A 17,615-nucleotide genomic window follows, 5' to 3' on the forward strand; every position below is an offset into this window, starting at 1 on the left:
CTCTTGGATTCCAGAACTTTTTGTCACTGAAATATGAGGAAAAAGTGTTGTTTTAGCCACTTTTTGGGGTTTGCAAAGGATTCTGGGAAACAGAACACGGTGAGAGCCCCACAAGTCACCTCATCTTGGATTCCCCTTGGTGTCTGTTTTTCAAAAATGCACAGGTTTGGTAGGTTTCCCTAGGTGCCGGGTGAGCAAGGCGCTAAAATACACAGCTAGGCACTTTGCAAAAAACAGCTCTGTTTTCTTTGGGAAAATGTGATGTGTCCACGTGGTGTTTTTGGGCACTTCCTGTCGCAGCACTAGGCCTACCCACACAAGTGAGGTACCGTTTTAATCGGGAGAGTTGGGGAAACCCTTGGTGGAAGGACATTTGTGGCTCCTCTCGGAATCCAAAACTTCTGTCACAGTGTCTGTTACGGCAGTGATTGCGGCAGTGTCTGTTGCGGCGGTGCTGGCAGAGGTGCATGGGTCAGCACCTGCTGAGGGACACAGCAGGACGTCTCCTGCAGCCTCGGATGGCTGCCCACTGGGGAGGAGGCTGGGGACTGTCGCTGAGGCTGTAGATGTGCCGGGGGCAGTGCAGGTTGCGGTGTCTGTCACGGCGGTGCTTGCGGTGATGTCTTTTGTGGCAGTGCTGGCGGCGGTGCTGGCGGTGGTGCATGGGTCAGCACCTGCTGAGGGACACAGCAGGAAGTCTCCTGCTGCCTCAGATGACTGCCCACGGGGGAAGAGGCTGGGCACTGCCGTTGAGGCTTTAGACGTGCCGGGTGCGGTGCAGGTGGCGGTTGTGGTGGCGGGGCAGCTAGCGGTGTTCGCCGCCGTACAGGTTGGCGTGGTCGTGGACAGAAAGTGTGACACTGGTCCCTCAGTCGGTGCCACCATGCCCTCTCCTGACCTGCTCTTCAGCTTTTGGCCCTTCCCCAGGCTTGATGGTGCCGCAGTTGTCTTGCCACTATCCCCTTTGGTTTTTGCTGAGCCCTTGGTGGCTGGAACTATTGGCTTCTCCTTCTGGGATGTGGGCACCTTTTTCACCTTGGTTGGCGGCGGAATGTCCTTGCCCTCACTACGTGGCACACTGGCAGGCCCACTCCATGACCCCGCAGTTGCTGGCACCACAGTGCCTTGGGATGTGGTGGCTGAGGTGCTGGGCAGGGACCTGGAAAGCCTGGCCCTAGGGGAAGGACGGGTGGATGTTGCTGTGTCTGTATGGGGATGGTGCTTGTGCAGGTGCCTGTGGGATGTGTGGTGCTTATGTTTGCCATGTCCACTCTTGTGTGTTGATGAGTGTGCATGCTGGTCTGATGGTGTTCTTGGGATAGGCTGAGGTACAGGGGATTGGGTCTGGGTGGAGGAAGTTAGAGGGGGGAGGCTGGACACAGGGACAATGGCTGCCATCAGTGCTGAGGCCAGCACCTGAAATGCTCTCTGTTGGGCTGCCTGCCCAGAATGACTGACCTCCAGGTATGCATTTGTTGCAAATGCCTCTCTACACCCTGGATGGCATTCACAATGGTAGATTGCCCAACAGTGAGGGATCTGAGGAGGTCAATAGCCTCCTCACTGAGGGCAGCAGGGCTGACTGGGGCAGGGTCTGAGGTGCCTGGGGCGAAGGAGATGCCCATCCTCCTGGGTGAGCGGGCACGGGACACACGCTGAGGAGCTGCTGGGAGGGTAGTGCTGGTAGGGGGGGTGGGGCTACACCTGTTGATGCAGTGGGCACAGGGGTGCCCGCCACCGCAAGGGAGCTCCCATCAGAGGAGGAATCGCTGTCACTGCTGTCTGCTCCTGTCCCCTCCATGGAGCTCCCCTAACCCTCCGTTCCACTGGTGGCTTCAGACTCTGTTTCTTCGCCCTCCAGGGCCAAGTGGGTGGCAGCTCCCTCCTGCACCGATGCCAATGCTCCTCCGCCTGATGATGCTATTGCACACAAGAACAGGGAGACCACAAAAAGGGGTGGAAAGACAGAAGAAAGACACGTTCAGTGAATGCATCACCACTACCGTTGGCGGACACAACACACAGGGAGCAGCCCTCTGCACTACGCCATGCACTAACAGTTCCTAGAAATTTCAGCTGACCATGGGGTACGAGGCCTAAGACCAACTGCTGCACACCTGGAAGTCACAGGAGCCTGACAAGGTGTAGATGGCTCTTACCACTGGTGGGTTTCGAGTGCCACATGGCCTGCCTCACAAGGGACCTTGCCTACCAAGTTCGCCCTGGCCTAGGGGAATCCACTGCCCACCTCCCCCACCCAGACACCTCGTAATGCGTGCAGAGTCAGCTGAATGAGAGTGTACTCACCCCCTTCTGGCTGCTGTAATGCTCTCAAGCACCCATCCAACTCCAGATAGGCCACCGCCAGGATCCGGAACATCAGGGGGGTCATGGTGCAACACGCACCCCTCCCACGTTGGGAGGCCATCGTCAGCTGGGCCTCCACCGTCTTCTTGCTCCAGCGGCGCAGGTCCTCCCATCTTTTCCAGCAGTGGGTGCTCCGTCTGTGGTAGACCCCAGGGTCAGGACGTCCTTGGCGATGGCATGCCAAATACCCTTCTTCTGGTGGGCGCTGACCTAGAGGAATGGTACAGGGGGAAGGGAAATCACTTACCCGTCCGGACCATCATACTTATTGCCCCCCAGTTCCCACCCTTGCCCTGACGCACATACACTCCCCATCCGCACATGCAGGCCTCAGCCCCCACCATGTATCTTCCATCCACACCACTCAAAACAGGCATTGCCCATGCAGCATGCTCACAGTGTACTCACCTATTTGTCTGGAGGACCGTATAGTTGCGTGTACTGGGTGAGGACCCCATCCACTAGTTTCTCCAACTCCTCCAAAGTGAAGGCAGGGGCCCTTTCCCCAGACCTGAGCCATCGTCACTTCCAGACACAGGTAACAGCAGCACTTGTAGTATAGGTCCTCTCCTGTTGAAGGTCAGGTATCAAGTGAGTGAACAGACAGAAAATGGCGGTCACGTCCACTGCAGTGCGTACCGTCACTGCCGGCGTACATCATCATTGGCTCCTGGGACCCACAGGGCCCAATGTTAACCAATGCAGAATTTCACTGCGGTCTTCGACCGTGCGCCTCGACGGTGTAGAACGCCAGCGCAGTTACCTCAGATCCCCTTGTCCCACCTTACAGGTCAGGCAGCCGCCATTTCAGGAGGCCACATGGGATGGATGTTAATGACGTCACACCTATCTAGGCCCGGACTGTAGACAGATACCGGGACATTGCGGATTAATAACGTTTCTGCAAATAACACATTGTGATAACTCTGTGTTGGATGACTCTCTGTTCGCTGTTCTCCTCCATAGGGCACGTCCGCTGGGGCAGGTGATGAGATGGCGGCATCCTCCGGTGTACCGACCCCTGGTGGACCTGTCGACAATGGAAGAGAGACACATCCTAGTCACATACAGACTTGATCGTGCAACAATCCAGGAACTGTTTGCCCAGTTGGAGCCGGACCTGATGTCAGCTATCTGCCATCCAACAGGAATACCCCCCTCTAGTGCAGGTCCTGTCTGTACTCCATTTCCTGGCCAGTGGGTCTTTTCAAACAACAGTGGCCATGTCATCAGGGATGTCCCGGCCAATGTTTTTCTAACGTTTTGTCCAGAGTGTTGTCTGCCCTGCTGAAACCCATGCACAGCTACATCGTTTTCCCTCAGGTGGAGGATTTGCCCACAGTGAAAGGTGACTTTTCTGCCTTGGGACATATCCCCAACATCATTGGTGCCATTGATGGTACACATATGGCATTTGTACCCCCCCCGCTGGAATGAACAGATGTACAGAAACCAGAAGAGCTACCATTATATGAATGTGCAGATGGTGTGTTTGGCAGACCAGTACATCTCCCATGTGAATGCCAAGTATCCTGGCTCAGTCCATGACACTTACATTTTGAGGAATAGCAGCATCCCTTATGTGATGGGGCAACTCCAGAGGCACTGTGTTTGGCTAATAGGTCAGCCTAAAGTCCCCACATAGTTCCATTTGCTGTCTGAGTATGGGGCTGTCCCTAAGGGTTAGTGTGTGCCTAAAAGTTGTCCCTCGACATTTGCAGGTGACTCTGGTTACCCCAACCTGTCATGGCTACTAACCCCAATGAGGAATCCCAGGACAAGGGCAGAGGAACGCTACAATGAGGCACATGGGTGAACTAGTAGGGTGACTGAAAGCACCTTCGGCCTCCTGAAGGCCAGATTCCGGTGCCCCCAATCTGACAGGTGGCTCCCTCTACTTCTCACAGAAGAAGGTGTGCCAGATAATCGTGGCCTGCTGTATGCTGCACAACCTGGCTTTGCGACGCCCGGTGCCTTTTCTACAGGAGGATGGTCCAGATGGTGGTCTTGTGGCAGCTGTGGAGCCTGTGGACAGTGAAGAAGAGGCGGCAGAAGAAGAGGCTATATCGACAACTGAAACAACATCATCATGCAATCCTTCCAGTGTGACACAGGTAAGAAGATGTCACTGCTTCCCACATCTCATACTATTGTTTGAGCTAGCATGTCTGTCATTTTCATTTAGTGTATGGACCCTGACTTGTCACTTTGACCATTTCACAGATCTGGATCCCACTTTGTGCCCTCTGCTATGTTTACTGCTGGCCTACAGCTGTGTTACATTGGTATGTGAACAAGTAAATTGACAGTGCTATATTCCATAGTTATTGCAATTACACATTTGTGAAAGCACAGACTGACTCCAGATTGTTTTGTGATTGAAGTGTGTTTATTCCTGTGCTAACAAGTGGAGGGGGTTGTAAAATGGGCTGGGGGGATGGTAGAGGAATGTCCATGGCAGAGTCCAGTCTATTTGTTTCACAGGTGCATTGTCCACTGGCTTTGGAAGTGGAGCAGTGTCAGCTTAAGGATGGACAGGGTGACATAGTGGGATATGAGGGTGAAATCCAGGGGGGTCTCATTTCCTGGTGGGGTCTTCGCAATGCTCTCTGTCTTGTTCCTGGATCTCAGGGACCGTTTGCAGGGTGGTTCTCCATCTGCAGGGGGTGGGGTGCTGGTGTCCTGTTGTTCCTGTGGCAGTGCCTCCTGTCCACTAGCGCCGGCAGAGGTGGAGGGCTGTTCATCGTCTAGGCTAGTGTCAGAGGCCCCTTGTTGTGCCACTGTGTCCCTCCTGGTGTTGAGAAGGTCTGCCAGCCCCCCTGCAATGGTGAACAGGGTAGTGTTAATGGACTTCAAGTCCTCCTTTATCCCCAGTTAGTGTTCCTCCTGCAGCCGCTGATTCTTCTCAAACTTGGCCAGTACCGTTGCCATTGTCTCTTGGGAATGATGGTAAGCTCCCATGGTGTTGGAGAGTGTCTCGTGGAGTGTCGGTTCCCTGGGCCTGTCCTCACCCTGTCACAAAGCAGTCCTCCCAGTTTTCCTGTTATCCTGTGCCTATGTCACCTGAACCGTGTACCCACTGCCACAGCCCCCAGGTCCCTGATTTTCTTGGGTTGGTGGGTTTGCCTGGGTTTCCTGTAGCGTTGGACACACTGATTGACATGTACTGGGGACAGAGGGATGGACCTGCTTGGTGGGTGCTGTGCTGGTGTTTCCTGAGGGGAGAGGCTCTGTGCTGGCTTGTGACAGTGTCAGGGGAACCGACATTCCCGAGTTCCCAGATGGGCTGGACTAGTCATCTTGATCCAGTTGTGCAGAGCTGCTGTCATCACTGTGGGCCTCTTCTGTGGGGGGAACTGGATATGTCTGGCACCTCCTGTCCGGTGACGTTGGGTAGGGGTCTTGTTGGGGTGTAAATGCATAATTATTGTGTCTGTGTGTGCTATTGGGTGCAATGGGTGGTTGACCCTCTACTCCAGTGCTTACATTATTGGCTTGGTCCTTGTGTGATTGGTGATTTTGGGGCATGAGTGCGTCTCTGTACTGGACATGCTTGGGTGATGGGTGTCCATGCATTGGTGTTACATGCAGGGTTTGGTTTTGGGATGTGTGGGTTGTGTTGGTAGGGTATCTGTGGGTTGGTGGGGTGATGAGTGTGAGGGTAAGGGTGGGAGTATGTGATGGCATGCAGGTGGGGTGGGGGGATATAGTAGTAAAGATTTGACTTACCAGAGTCCAGTACTCCTGCTACTCCTGCCAGGCCCTCAGGATGCAGTATTGCCAAGACTTGCTCCTCCCATGTTGTTAGTTGTGGGGGATGAGGTGGGGGTCCACCGCCAGTCCTCTGTACAGCAATCTGGTGTCTGGAGAACCACGGAATGCACCTTCCCCCATAGGTCGTTCCACCTCTTTCTGATGTGTTCTTGGATGCAGTCCCGCTGAGTTGACCCTGTCGACAATTCTGCACCATAGCTCCATTTTCCTTGCAATGGACGTCTGCTGCACCTGTGATCCGAATAGCTGTGGCTCTACCTGGACGATTTCCTCCACCATGACCCTGAGCTCCTCCTCAGAAAACCTGGGGTGTCGTTGAGGTGCCATGATGTGGTGTGGGTGATATGTGAGGTGGTGTCTGTTGTGATGTGTTGTTTGAGGTGCGTGGATGTTGTGTAAGTGATGGTGTTGTGTGTCTGTGGATGCTGTTGTTGTTTTAGGTATTGTGTCTCTGTGGCCTGCTTTCAAATTTCTAGTAAGGGTTTGTGGGTAATGTGGGTGTGTGTTTTATAGTGTTGTGGGTATGTGGGTGTGGTGTGTGTATGTGTATCAGGTGTGTGTATTTCGAATTGTCCAATGTGGTTGTGTTTTGCATTTGTGTGTGTATTTTTAGCGTGGCGGTGTGTACCGCCAATGGATTACCGCGGGTGAAAGACTGCGCGTTGATTTGTGGGTCGTGATATTGTGTGCGTATTCTTCTTGGCGTGACGGTGTCGGTTTTGGTATCAGCAGTTTATCACTGACCTTTGGTGTGGTGGGCTTGTGTGGGTGTCTGTATTGTGGCGGATTCCGGGCTGTGGGTCGTAATACCTGCAGCGGAATTCCACGGCCGCAGCAGTATGTTGGCGGTCTTCTGCACGGCGGTAAGCGGCATTTACCGCCAGGGTTGTAATGAGGGCCCTAGTTTTGTATTTGATAATTTTGATCTGTCCACATAGTGTTTTGGGGCTTTTCCTGCTGCGGGCACTAGGCCTATTCACACAAGTGAGGTACCATTTTTGTGGGGAGCCTTTGGGTAACGCTGGGTGAAGGAAATTTGTGGGTCCTCTAAGATTCCGGAACATTCTGTCACCAAAATGTGAGGAAAAAGTTTAAATTTGTATCCAAATTTTGAGATTTGCAAAGGATTCTGGGTAACAGAACCTGGTGAGAGCCCCTCAAGTCCCCCCATCTTGGATTCCCCACGGTGTCTAGTTTTAAAAAATGCACAGGTTTGGTTGGTTTCTCTAGGTGCCGGCTGAGCTAGAGCCCAAAATCCACCGCAAGGCAATTTGCAAAGCTCTGTTTTCCTTGGGAAAATGTGATGTGTCCACATAGTGTTTTGGGGCATTTCCTGCTGCGGGCACTAGGCCTATTCACACAAGTGAGGTACTATTTTTGTGGGGAGCCTTTGGGTAACGCTGGGTGAAGGAAATTTGTGGGTCCTCTAAGATTCCAAAACATTCTGTCACCAAAATGTGAGGAAAAAGTTTAATTTTTTATCCAAATTTTGAGGTTTGCAAAGGATTCTGGTTAACACAACCTGGTGAGAACCCCACAAGTCACCCCATCTTGGTTCCCCTAGGTGTCTAGTCTTTAAAAATGCACAGGTTTGGTAGGTTTCCTTAGGTGCCGACTGAGCTAGAGGCCAAAATCTACAGCTAGGCACTTTGTAAAAAACATGTCAGATTGCAATGTAAAAATGTGATGTGTCCATGTTGCATTTCCTGTTGCGAGCATTAGGCCTATCCACTCAAGTGAGGTACCATTTTTATTGGGAGACCTGGGGGAACACAGAATAGCAAAACAAGTGTTATTGCCTCTTATCTTTCTCTACATTTTTTCCTTCCAAATGTAAGATAGTGTGTAAAAAAGAATGCTATTTGAGAAATGTCCTGTTATTCACATGCTAGTATGGCCACCCCGGGATTCAGAGATGGGCAAATAACCACTGCTTCTCAACACCTTATCTTGTGCCCATTTTGGAAATACAAAGGTTTTCTTGATACCTATTTTTCACTCTTCATATTTCAGCAAATGAATTGCTGTATACCCGGCATAGAATGAAAACCCATTACAAAATGCAGCTCATTTATTGGCTCTGTGTACCTAGGGTTCTTGATGAACCTACAAGCGCTATATATCCCCACAAACAGAAGAGTCTAGCAGACGTAACGGTATATTGCTTTAAAAAATCTGACATCACAGAAAAAAGTTACAGACTAAAATGTGGAGAAAAATGGCTGTTTTTTTTAATCTCAATTTCAATATTTTTTTAGTTCAACCATTATTTTCTGTAGGAAACCATTGTAGGATCTACACAAATTACCTCTTGCTGGATTCAGAACTTTGACTACTTTTTAGAAATGTTTAGCTTTCTGGAATCCAGCCTTGGTTTCACACTAATTTCTGTAACTAACTGGAAGGAGGCTGAAAGCAGAAAAAATTGTAAAATTGTGTATGTCCCATTAAAATCCAAAAATTGTGTTAACAAAATAGGGTTTTCTGATTCAAGTCTGCCTGTTCCTGAAAGCTGAGAAGATTTTGATTTATGCACCGTAAACCCTTTGTTGATGCCATTTTCAGGGATAATACCATAAGCCTTCTGCTGCGCTTTTTCCCTTTAAAAAAAAAAAAAAGAAACTGACATTTTTGCTGTATTTTGGCTAATTTCTTGGTCTCCTTCAGGAGAACACACAAAGTCTGGGTACCTCTAGAATCCCTATGATGTTGGGAACAAAGGATGCAAATTTGGCGTGGGTAGCTTATGTGGACAAAAAGGTATGAGGGCCTAAGCGTAAACTACCCCAAACAGCCAAAAAAAGGCTTTGCACCTGAGGGGAAAAAGGCCTGTCAGCGAAGGGGTTAAGCTACATTACTTGCGCTGCTTAGCACCATTATGGCATAACTAGTTTCATCATTTGATGACAAGAGCATACCGGGTATTAACAGATTGGACAAAGAGGTAAACAGAGTTCATTGATTATGGTCCTTCATTTGATTTTTTAAAGTATTGTGCTTTTGGTTAGTGGCTCGCATTTTAAGAACTTTTTAGCCCCATATACTGGTTTGTGCTATCGGTTCACCGTAAAATGGACTATCTGCCACCTGCTGTTTGTTTGTATATTTTATAATGGCCAATGCTCATCAAATTACCCACCACCATTCCTTGGGAAACCAAGCAAACCAGCCATTAATTGGGTACAATGGTTCAGGCTATTTCAGAAACTTTTGAGGCCGTACATGCCAATATATATATACTCCTGTACGCAAAATTGCACTATTGTTTGGATGTTTGCTGTAAGCTGATTGGCAGATTTGTGATAGTTTTCCACCAATACCGCCCCTTCAAGGTGATGCACAGTGAAATGTGTATTGAGAGGTCATAGTGAGATTTAAGAAGCAAGTTTTTTGACGAACCTAGCATAATAAAGGAACTCCACAATTTTACAAACGCAAGCAGCAGCTAGATGAGAATGTGGAAGAGTATATTTCATCTTTCAGAGTATTAGTGACTACATGTGAACTTGGCCTAAATCTAGATGATGACATTTGGCATCAATTTGTTTTGACTGCACATCAAGGAAGATCCAATAGAGATTACTTAGTTATATAAACCTGTCACTATCTGAAGTTATTGATTTGGCTCTTAGCATTGAAAGGTCATCAATATCAACCAAGGTCATGCATGCAGAGTCAGCCACGGGTGTCAATGTTGTGTCCTCAAAAGACATGGAGAAGGAGGAAGTATTATGTATGCTCAACACTAAAGGGAATCATCTAAAGTCATAAATAAATAAAAAATCACAAATGTGGATCTAAGACTCACATAAGCAATTATCCCAGTTTCCCAGCATTAGGCAAATGGAGTCTTATTTGTGAAAAATAGGTCATTTTCCAGTTGTTTGCAGGAGTAACAAGAAACATGAAGAGTTGGTCGTGTTGACCTCCAAGTGGACACATGTTCTGATTCACTCAACATTGGGATTTTAACACTTGACTGTGATAAGAGGGTTAAAATAGTTAAGGGACCATTGTGTACAGCTATTAATGGTATACCTTTTCGGGTCATGGCAGATTCTGGATCACAGATAACTATTCTAAGAGACATTAACTTTAATGAGCATGCTCGATGTAAGGATGTTTCATTGGTGTAATCAGATGTGAACCCGAAAGCTTTTGAGCGGAAAGATATAGAGATGGTTTCTTGTTTCTTGTCTAAAGTACAGTGTTTAGGCAGAGAAACACACACAAAAATGTTCATAGCTGTGAAGGGGAAGAACATAATTGGTTGGCAAGACTTTGCATGCTTGGTTCTGTATCTTGCACAAGCAGCTGAGAACCCTATGTTGGTTGGTGAATTGCCTGCGTGCCCTGTGAATTGTGGGGAGGTTTCAGTCAATGTAATTCTGCATAAGTTTCATTCATTGTTTAGCAGACAAGCAGGGTTGGTGAACATAATGGAACATCACATAAGACTGGCTGCTGACGTGTAGCCTGTGACACACAAAGCAAGGCCTATACCCATCAGTCTCAGAGAAGAACACGCGTCACAGTGTACAAGGGATCCTTTGGTCTACAGATTCATCACAGTGGGTGGCACCCATACTAGTTACACACATAAATAGTGAGAGATCAGACTATGGGGGTCATTCTGACCCGGGGGGCGGCGGACGCCGCCCGCCTGGCGGGAACCGCCAAATGGCCGCTCCGCGGTCAGAAGACCGCGGAGGCCATTCTGACTTTCCCACTGGGCCGGCGGGAGCCCGCCAGGGGAGCGCCCGCCGGCTCAGCGGGAAAGGCCCTGCAACACAGAGGCCGGCTCCGAATGGAGCCGGCGTTTTGCAGGGGTGCAACGGGTGCAGTTGCACCCTTCGCGATTTTCACTGTCTGCTAAGCAGACAGTGAAAATCATGCTGGCGCCCTGTTAGGGGGCCCCTACACTGCCAGTGGCATGGGCAGTGCAGGGGCCCCCAGGGGCCCCACGACACCCGTTCCCGCCATCCTGTTCCTGGCGGTCAAAACCGCCAGAAACAGGCTGGCGGGAAGGGGGTCGGAATCCCCATGGTGGCGCTGCTTGCAGCGCCGGCATGGAGGTTCAGCCCAGCCAGGGGAAATCCGGGGGGAAACCGCCGGATTTCCCCTTTTCTGACCGCTGCTTTACCGCCGCGGTCAGAATGGGGACTGAAGAACCGCCATCCTGTTGGCCGTGCTTCCGTTTCCCGCTGCCCTGGCGGTCTTAGACCGCCAGGGTCGGAATGAGGGCCTATGTGCCAACTTATGCACCCTAAATAATAACATTATTGTGGACTATCACCCTCTGCACAATATTCACAAGTTGCTAGCGAATCTGGGGGGACTAGTGGTTTCCCCTAATAGATTTGTGGTTACCTTACCTTCAGATCTCAACAAATAAAGAGTCTCAAGAGTTGATGATGTTTGTAACCCCCTTTGGTGCCTACAAGTTTCTGAGACTACAGTTTGGACTTGCCTCATCTTCCAGTGTGTTCCAGAAACTAATGGACATGGTCCAAGTCATCAGAAGGCTACAACCATATAAAGATGGCATGCTAATATATGTAGGGACTCTGGAGGAACATAATGAAGTATTGAAAGATGTGTTAGCCATCTTGGATAAGAAGGGCATAACAGTCAGAGCTGAAAAGTGTAAATTTGCAACTAATGATTTAGAATACGTGGGTCACACAGTGTCGTCCCAGGGCATAAAAGCACATTTTTCAGTGGTTAGAGCAATTATTGCTGTTAAAGCACCCACAGATAAAGAAACCCTCTGTTGTTTCCCAAGGTTAGCAGAGTACTATGCATGTTTTGTAGCTAATTATGCTAAAACTGCTGAACATATACGAGCTTTGCTTTGGAAAGGCCAGGGGTTTAAGTGGATGGACGATTTAGAGAAGGCATTTGTCAATGCCAAAGAATTGATTGTGACAGCACCACCATTACATACTTTCTGGGAGGGTTTCACTTTTTGGTGTGTCTTTTAAAATGAATATTAATTTTGTAATCTTGCAAATATATTGTGTGATTAAGCTGCATAGAAAATGTGTTAACATAGAAAATAATGCACACGTTTGAAATGTGCCCACGGGGAGTGGCTACCAATGTATACGAAGACTAATGAAGAGCTTATTAATTCTGAATTATTGTGCCATAATGTTTTGAGTTTGTATTAGTATATCATAATTAGAGTTATATGTTAAGAGTTTTGCTTTATTAAATTAGAGGGCCTTAACTTAGCAAGGGTTTGGGCCTAGCTGCCTGGCCTCATATTGAATTGTATTTTTCTAACGTGTAAATACGTTGTTTTCCTGAAGGACACAAAGCTGTATTTTTCCAGGGGACTAAATGCGTGTAGCTGTAGTAAATTCTTTCTCATGATAACCGGCTTGCTCAAGGCGACATTCTTGCTGGATGCAACAGTGTAATTCGCAACAGGTGCAAGGTTAACCGTACTAGGAGAAGACAATGAAGACACTGACCGGAGCGTAAAAGTGTCAAATTTTCTACCTGACATTGCAACCGTTGAAGCCTTCAATAACATGGACCAATCCGCAACATGGAAACTGTAAACGGGGGAAAATTCTAGTAAGGTGCTTACCGAATTATTGGACAGAGATAACGATGCACCAAACTTTATCCAATGAGGAATTAGGGAACAATTAGCCGGTTTTGATTTAACAGTGTAACCTAAGGGAAACAGATACCTTTTCCTTTTCCACTTTGACGGGGACATTTGCCTTTTTCCTTTGCCATAAGACTTTTGTCATTTGCCATTTTTCCAGACACTTCAAACCCATACTTTAGAGTTAAATTGTCCTGCCACTTCAAACCATCCTCTACCCCATTCTTGTATGATATCAACTTCTCCTCCATCTGAGGGAAGTAATTTGTTTTCTGAACTATGCTATCTTGAGAATTTACCCCTTCCTATCTCTGCTGATGGTGAATCAACTGATGTCCTGAGGACGAAGACTGACACTGTTTGCTTATCTGTTGGATTGGTAATTATCCTATGCAAAATTTGGGATTGTCTGTTTGCCTTTTCTTTCTAGGTACCAACTGCTATTTTGATAGAGGCTTTAGTTTAGATGTTTTCCAAATTTGTGTTTACTAAAATGGTTTGCATGAAGCCCAACATATTAATGCTAATTTGTGGTTAGTTAAGGAATTCACAATTATCCTATGCAAATAGACAAATGACTGAATTCTTGCTTTGTTGAATCAATGTACTAATGAGACTCTGCTAAGTTGCTTCATATTAAAGATGTGCCTAAATACTGAATACTGAATGAATATAACTGATGCATTGATGAAAGTCGTCTTTGATTACTAATTAGGATTGGTTAGCATGGTTTATTGTTAATAAGATTAATAGACATGATGTTAGATTGTAACCAATAGAGAAATAAATATCTTAACTTTTGACTAAAACTGGTGTGGTTATTCGTGAACTGAGGAGTTATGGTGAGTTCAATGATTAAGTTCTTATTAAATGTTTATTGATTGGAAATTTGTTATTTTTGATTGTTTATTGATTTGTGATATACAAAAATATTTCGTGCTGGGAAGTCCCCAAACGTGGTTCAAAGGTTTGTCGACCTAAACGCGTCTCCTTGTAAGTTTACTTATTAAGGCTCTGACGCGCTAACAGTTTTAGGTAGCAGAGGATAGTTTGGCCCTTTGGAGCCCCAGTACGAAGGATTATGGTTTGATAGTAGGGAAGTCAGCGAACTTCATGAGAGTGTGGCGCTTTGTGCTCAAAACAATTATCCACGTGGTTGTTCATGATGTACGGACCCTGCCTGGTCTAAGACTCCGGAGTATATTGATAAGTGTATAAGACACTTAGGGGGTCACTACACCATTGGCGTAAAAGGCGCTTATCGCCGTGCAGAAGACCGCCAATACACCGCTGCGGCCGTGGAATTCCACCACCGCTATTATGACACAAATTCCGTAAACCGCCGAAATTCAGACACCCACACAAGTCCGCCACACCAAAGGTCAGTGTTAAACTGGCGAAAACAAAACCTCCACCGTCACGCCAACAGAAACACGCCCATGCTATCACGACCCATGAATCCACGCGATGGTCTTTCAACCGCGGTATTCCATTGGCGGTACACACCGCCGCGCTCAAAATACACACACATCTCCAAAACACTACCACATTGGACAATTCAAAATACACACACCTGATACACATACAAACACCAATCCCACACACCCAACACAGTATAAAACACACACCCACATCACCCACAAACCCCTATGACCAAAAATTCAAGACGAAGGTGACAGAGAAAGCACAGCAAAAGACAACCCCACCACACAGAGGCACACAACACCATCACCCACACAACATCCACGCACAAAACACCACACACCACTACACATCACCACACTCATCAACACATACACCACCCCACACTTCACCCACACCACCCCATTTCACGCCAAACACACCCCAGGTTTTCCGAGGAGGAGCTCAGGATTATGGTGGAGGAAATCATCCGGGTAGAGCCACAGCTATTTGGCTCACAGGTGCAGCACACCTCTATGGCCAGGAAAATGGAGCTATGGTGCAGAATCGTGGACATGGTCAACGCTGTGGGACAGCATCCAAGAAATCGGGAGGACATCAGGAAGAGGTGGAACGACCTACGGGGGAAGGTGCGTTCTGTGGTCTCCAGGCACAACATTGCGATTCAGCGAACTGGCGGTGGACCCCCACCTCCTCCCCCACAACTAACAACATGGGAGGAGCAAGTGTTGACCATCATGCATCCAGAGGGCCTCGGAGGAGTCGGTGGAGGAATGGACACTGGTAAGTCAAATCTTAACTATCATATCCCCCACCCTACCTGCATGCTATCACAAACCCCCACCCTCACCCCCTCCCCTATCAATCCAACTCCTCACTAATGTACTAATAACACAAACCACACATCCCAACACCAAGCCCTGCATGCAACAACTAAGCATGGTCACCCCTCACTAAAGCATGCTCACTGCACATACCCATAACAACCCCCCATCCACCATCATACAAACTCCCACACAGGAATGCTTGCACTGGGATACACACACACCCACCCGTTGCACACCATGACACACACACATGCAATAATCATGCACTTATACCCCTGCAGGACCACTACGGAACGTCACCACACAGGAGGGTCCAGATATCTCCACTCCACCCACAGAAGAGGCCCACAGTGACGACAGCAGCTCTGGCCAACTGGATCCAGATGACCAGCCTGGACCATTGTGGGCCTCAGGACAGTCGGTTCCCCTCGCACAGGCACAACCCAACACTTACCTTCCACCCTCTGGTAACACCAGCACAGCACCCACCCAGCAGGCCCATACCTCCGTACCCAGGATACGTCAATCAGCGGTGTCTCCACCACTACAGGGAACCCAGGTTAACCCACCACCCCAACAACAACAGGGACCTGGGGGCAGTGGTAGTGGGCACACAGTCCAGGGGACGGAGGCACAGGAACACAGGGGAACTGGGAGGGCTGCTGTGCGACAGGGGGCAGACAGGCCAAGGGAACCCACCCTCCACTAGGCCCTCTCCTCCATCATGGGAGCATACTACCACTCCCAAGAGACGATGGCTACGGTCCTGGCCAAGTTTCAGGAGACCCAGCGCTTACAGGAGGAACAGTATTTGGGGTTCATGGAGGAGCGCAAAACCATCAGCTCCGCCCTGGGCACCATCGTAGGGGTGCTGAAGGACATACAAAAGACCATGAGGGACACCGTGGCACTCCAAGGGGCCCCTGACACTAGCATGGATGATGAACTACCCACCACCTCCTCCGGCGCTAGTGGACAGGACGCCCCGCCACAGGACCACCACACCAGCACCCCACCCCCTGCAGATGGACAACCATCCCGCAAGCGGTCCCTGAGATCCAGGAACAGGACAGAGCAAGATGGCAAGACCGCCGCCAGGAAATGAGACCACCCTGATTGTCCTCCCACTGTCCCACTTTGTTACCCTGTCCAGATTGGAACTGCCCCAGCTCCACTTCCTATGCCCATATGGGCAAAGCACCTGTGTGACTAATAGACTGGACTCTGCCATGGACATTCCTCCACCATCACCCATCACCATTTTGACACCCCCTCCATTAATTAGCACTTCAATAAACACCCTTGAACCACAAAACAATCTGGAGTCAGTCTGTGATTTTGAAATTTGTATTTTAAATGACAGTGTCAAAATGCGTTTTCAATTGTAATGCCAACATACCTATGTCACACATCACAAGTCCATGAAGGATGCAAGCAGATGACACACGTTGTTAACCACACCTGTGAAACCATAATGGAAAGGTACAACTCAGGTACCAAATACTGCTACTAATTGACAGACAGGATAGAGGTAGAAGTGTGAAAGTGAATGTAATAGTAAAAAAACATGTTCTCACCTTTGTGTCACTGGAAATATTGCTGTATGACTGACTCCCTGTTGTCTATGTCTTCTTACTCAGCTTCCTCCTCATCACTGTCCACAGGCTCCACAGGCTCCACAGCTGCCACAACACCGTCATCTGGACCATCCTCCTGCAGAAAAGGCAACTGGTGTCACAAAGCAAGATTGTGAAGCATCGAGCAGGCGATGATGATCTGGCACACCTTCCTTGGTGAGTAGAATAGGGAACCACCTGTCATATGGAGGCACCTGAACCTGGCCTTCAGGAGGCTGAAGGTGCGTTCGATCACCCTCCTAGTCCGCCCATGGGCCTCATTGTAGCGTTCCTCTGCCCTGGTCCTGGGATTCCTCACTGGGGTCAATTGCCATGACAGGTTGGTGTAATAGCCACACCCGGTGCCTCTGGAGTTGACCCATCATATAAGGGATGCTGCTATTCCGCAGGATGTAGGCGTCATGCACTGAGCCAGGCAACATAGCATTTACCTGGGAGATGTACTGGTCTGCCAAACATACCATCTGTACATTAATGGAATGATAACTCTTCTGGTTCCTGTACACCTGTTCACTCCTGTGGGGGGGACCAGAGCTACATGGGTGCCATCAATAGCACCTATGATGTTGGGGATATGTCCAAGGGCATAGAAGTCACCTTTCACTGTAGCCAAATCCTCCACCCAAGGGAAAACGATGTAGCTCCTTACGTGTTTTAGCAGAGCAGACAACACTCTGGACAACACGTTGGAAAACATAGGCTGGGACATCCCTGATGCCATGGCCACAGTTGTTTGAAATGATCCACTTGCAAGGAAATGGAGCACTGATAGCACCTGCACTTCAGGGGGTATTCCTGTGGGATGGCGGATTGGTGAGATCAGGTCTGGCTCCAACTGGGTACACAGTTCTTGGATTGTGGCACGGTCAAAACCTGTAGGTGAAGATTAAATGCCGCTCCTCCATTGTTAACAGGTCCACCAGCGGTCGGTACACCGGAGGATTCCGCCATCTCCTCAAATGTCCC

Source organism: Pleurodeles waltl, chromosome 10 (assembly GCF_031143425.1).
Source record: "Pleurodeles waltl isolate 20211129_DDA chromosome 10, aPleWal1.hap1.20221129, whole genome shotgun sequence".
Taxonomy (NCBI): domain Eukaryota; kingdom Metazoa; phylum Chordata; class Amphibia; order Caudata; family Salamandridae; genus Pleurodeles; species Pleurodeles waltl.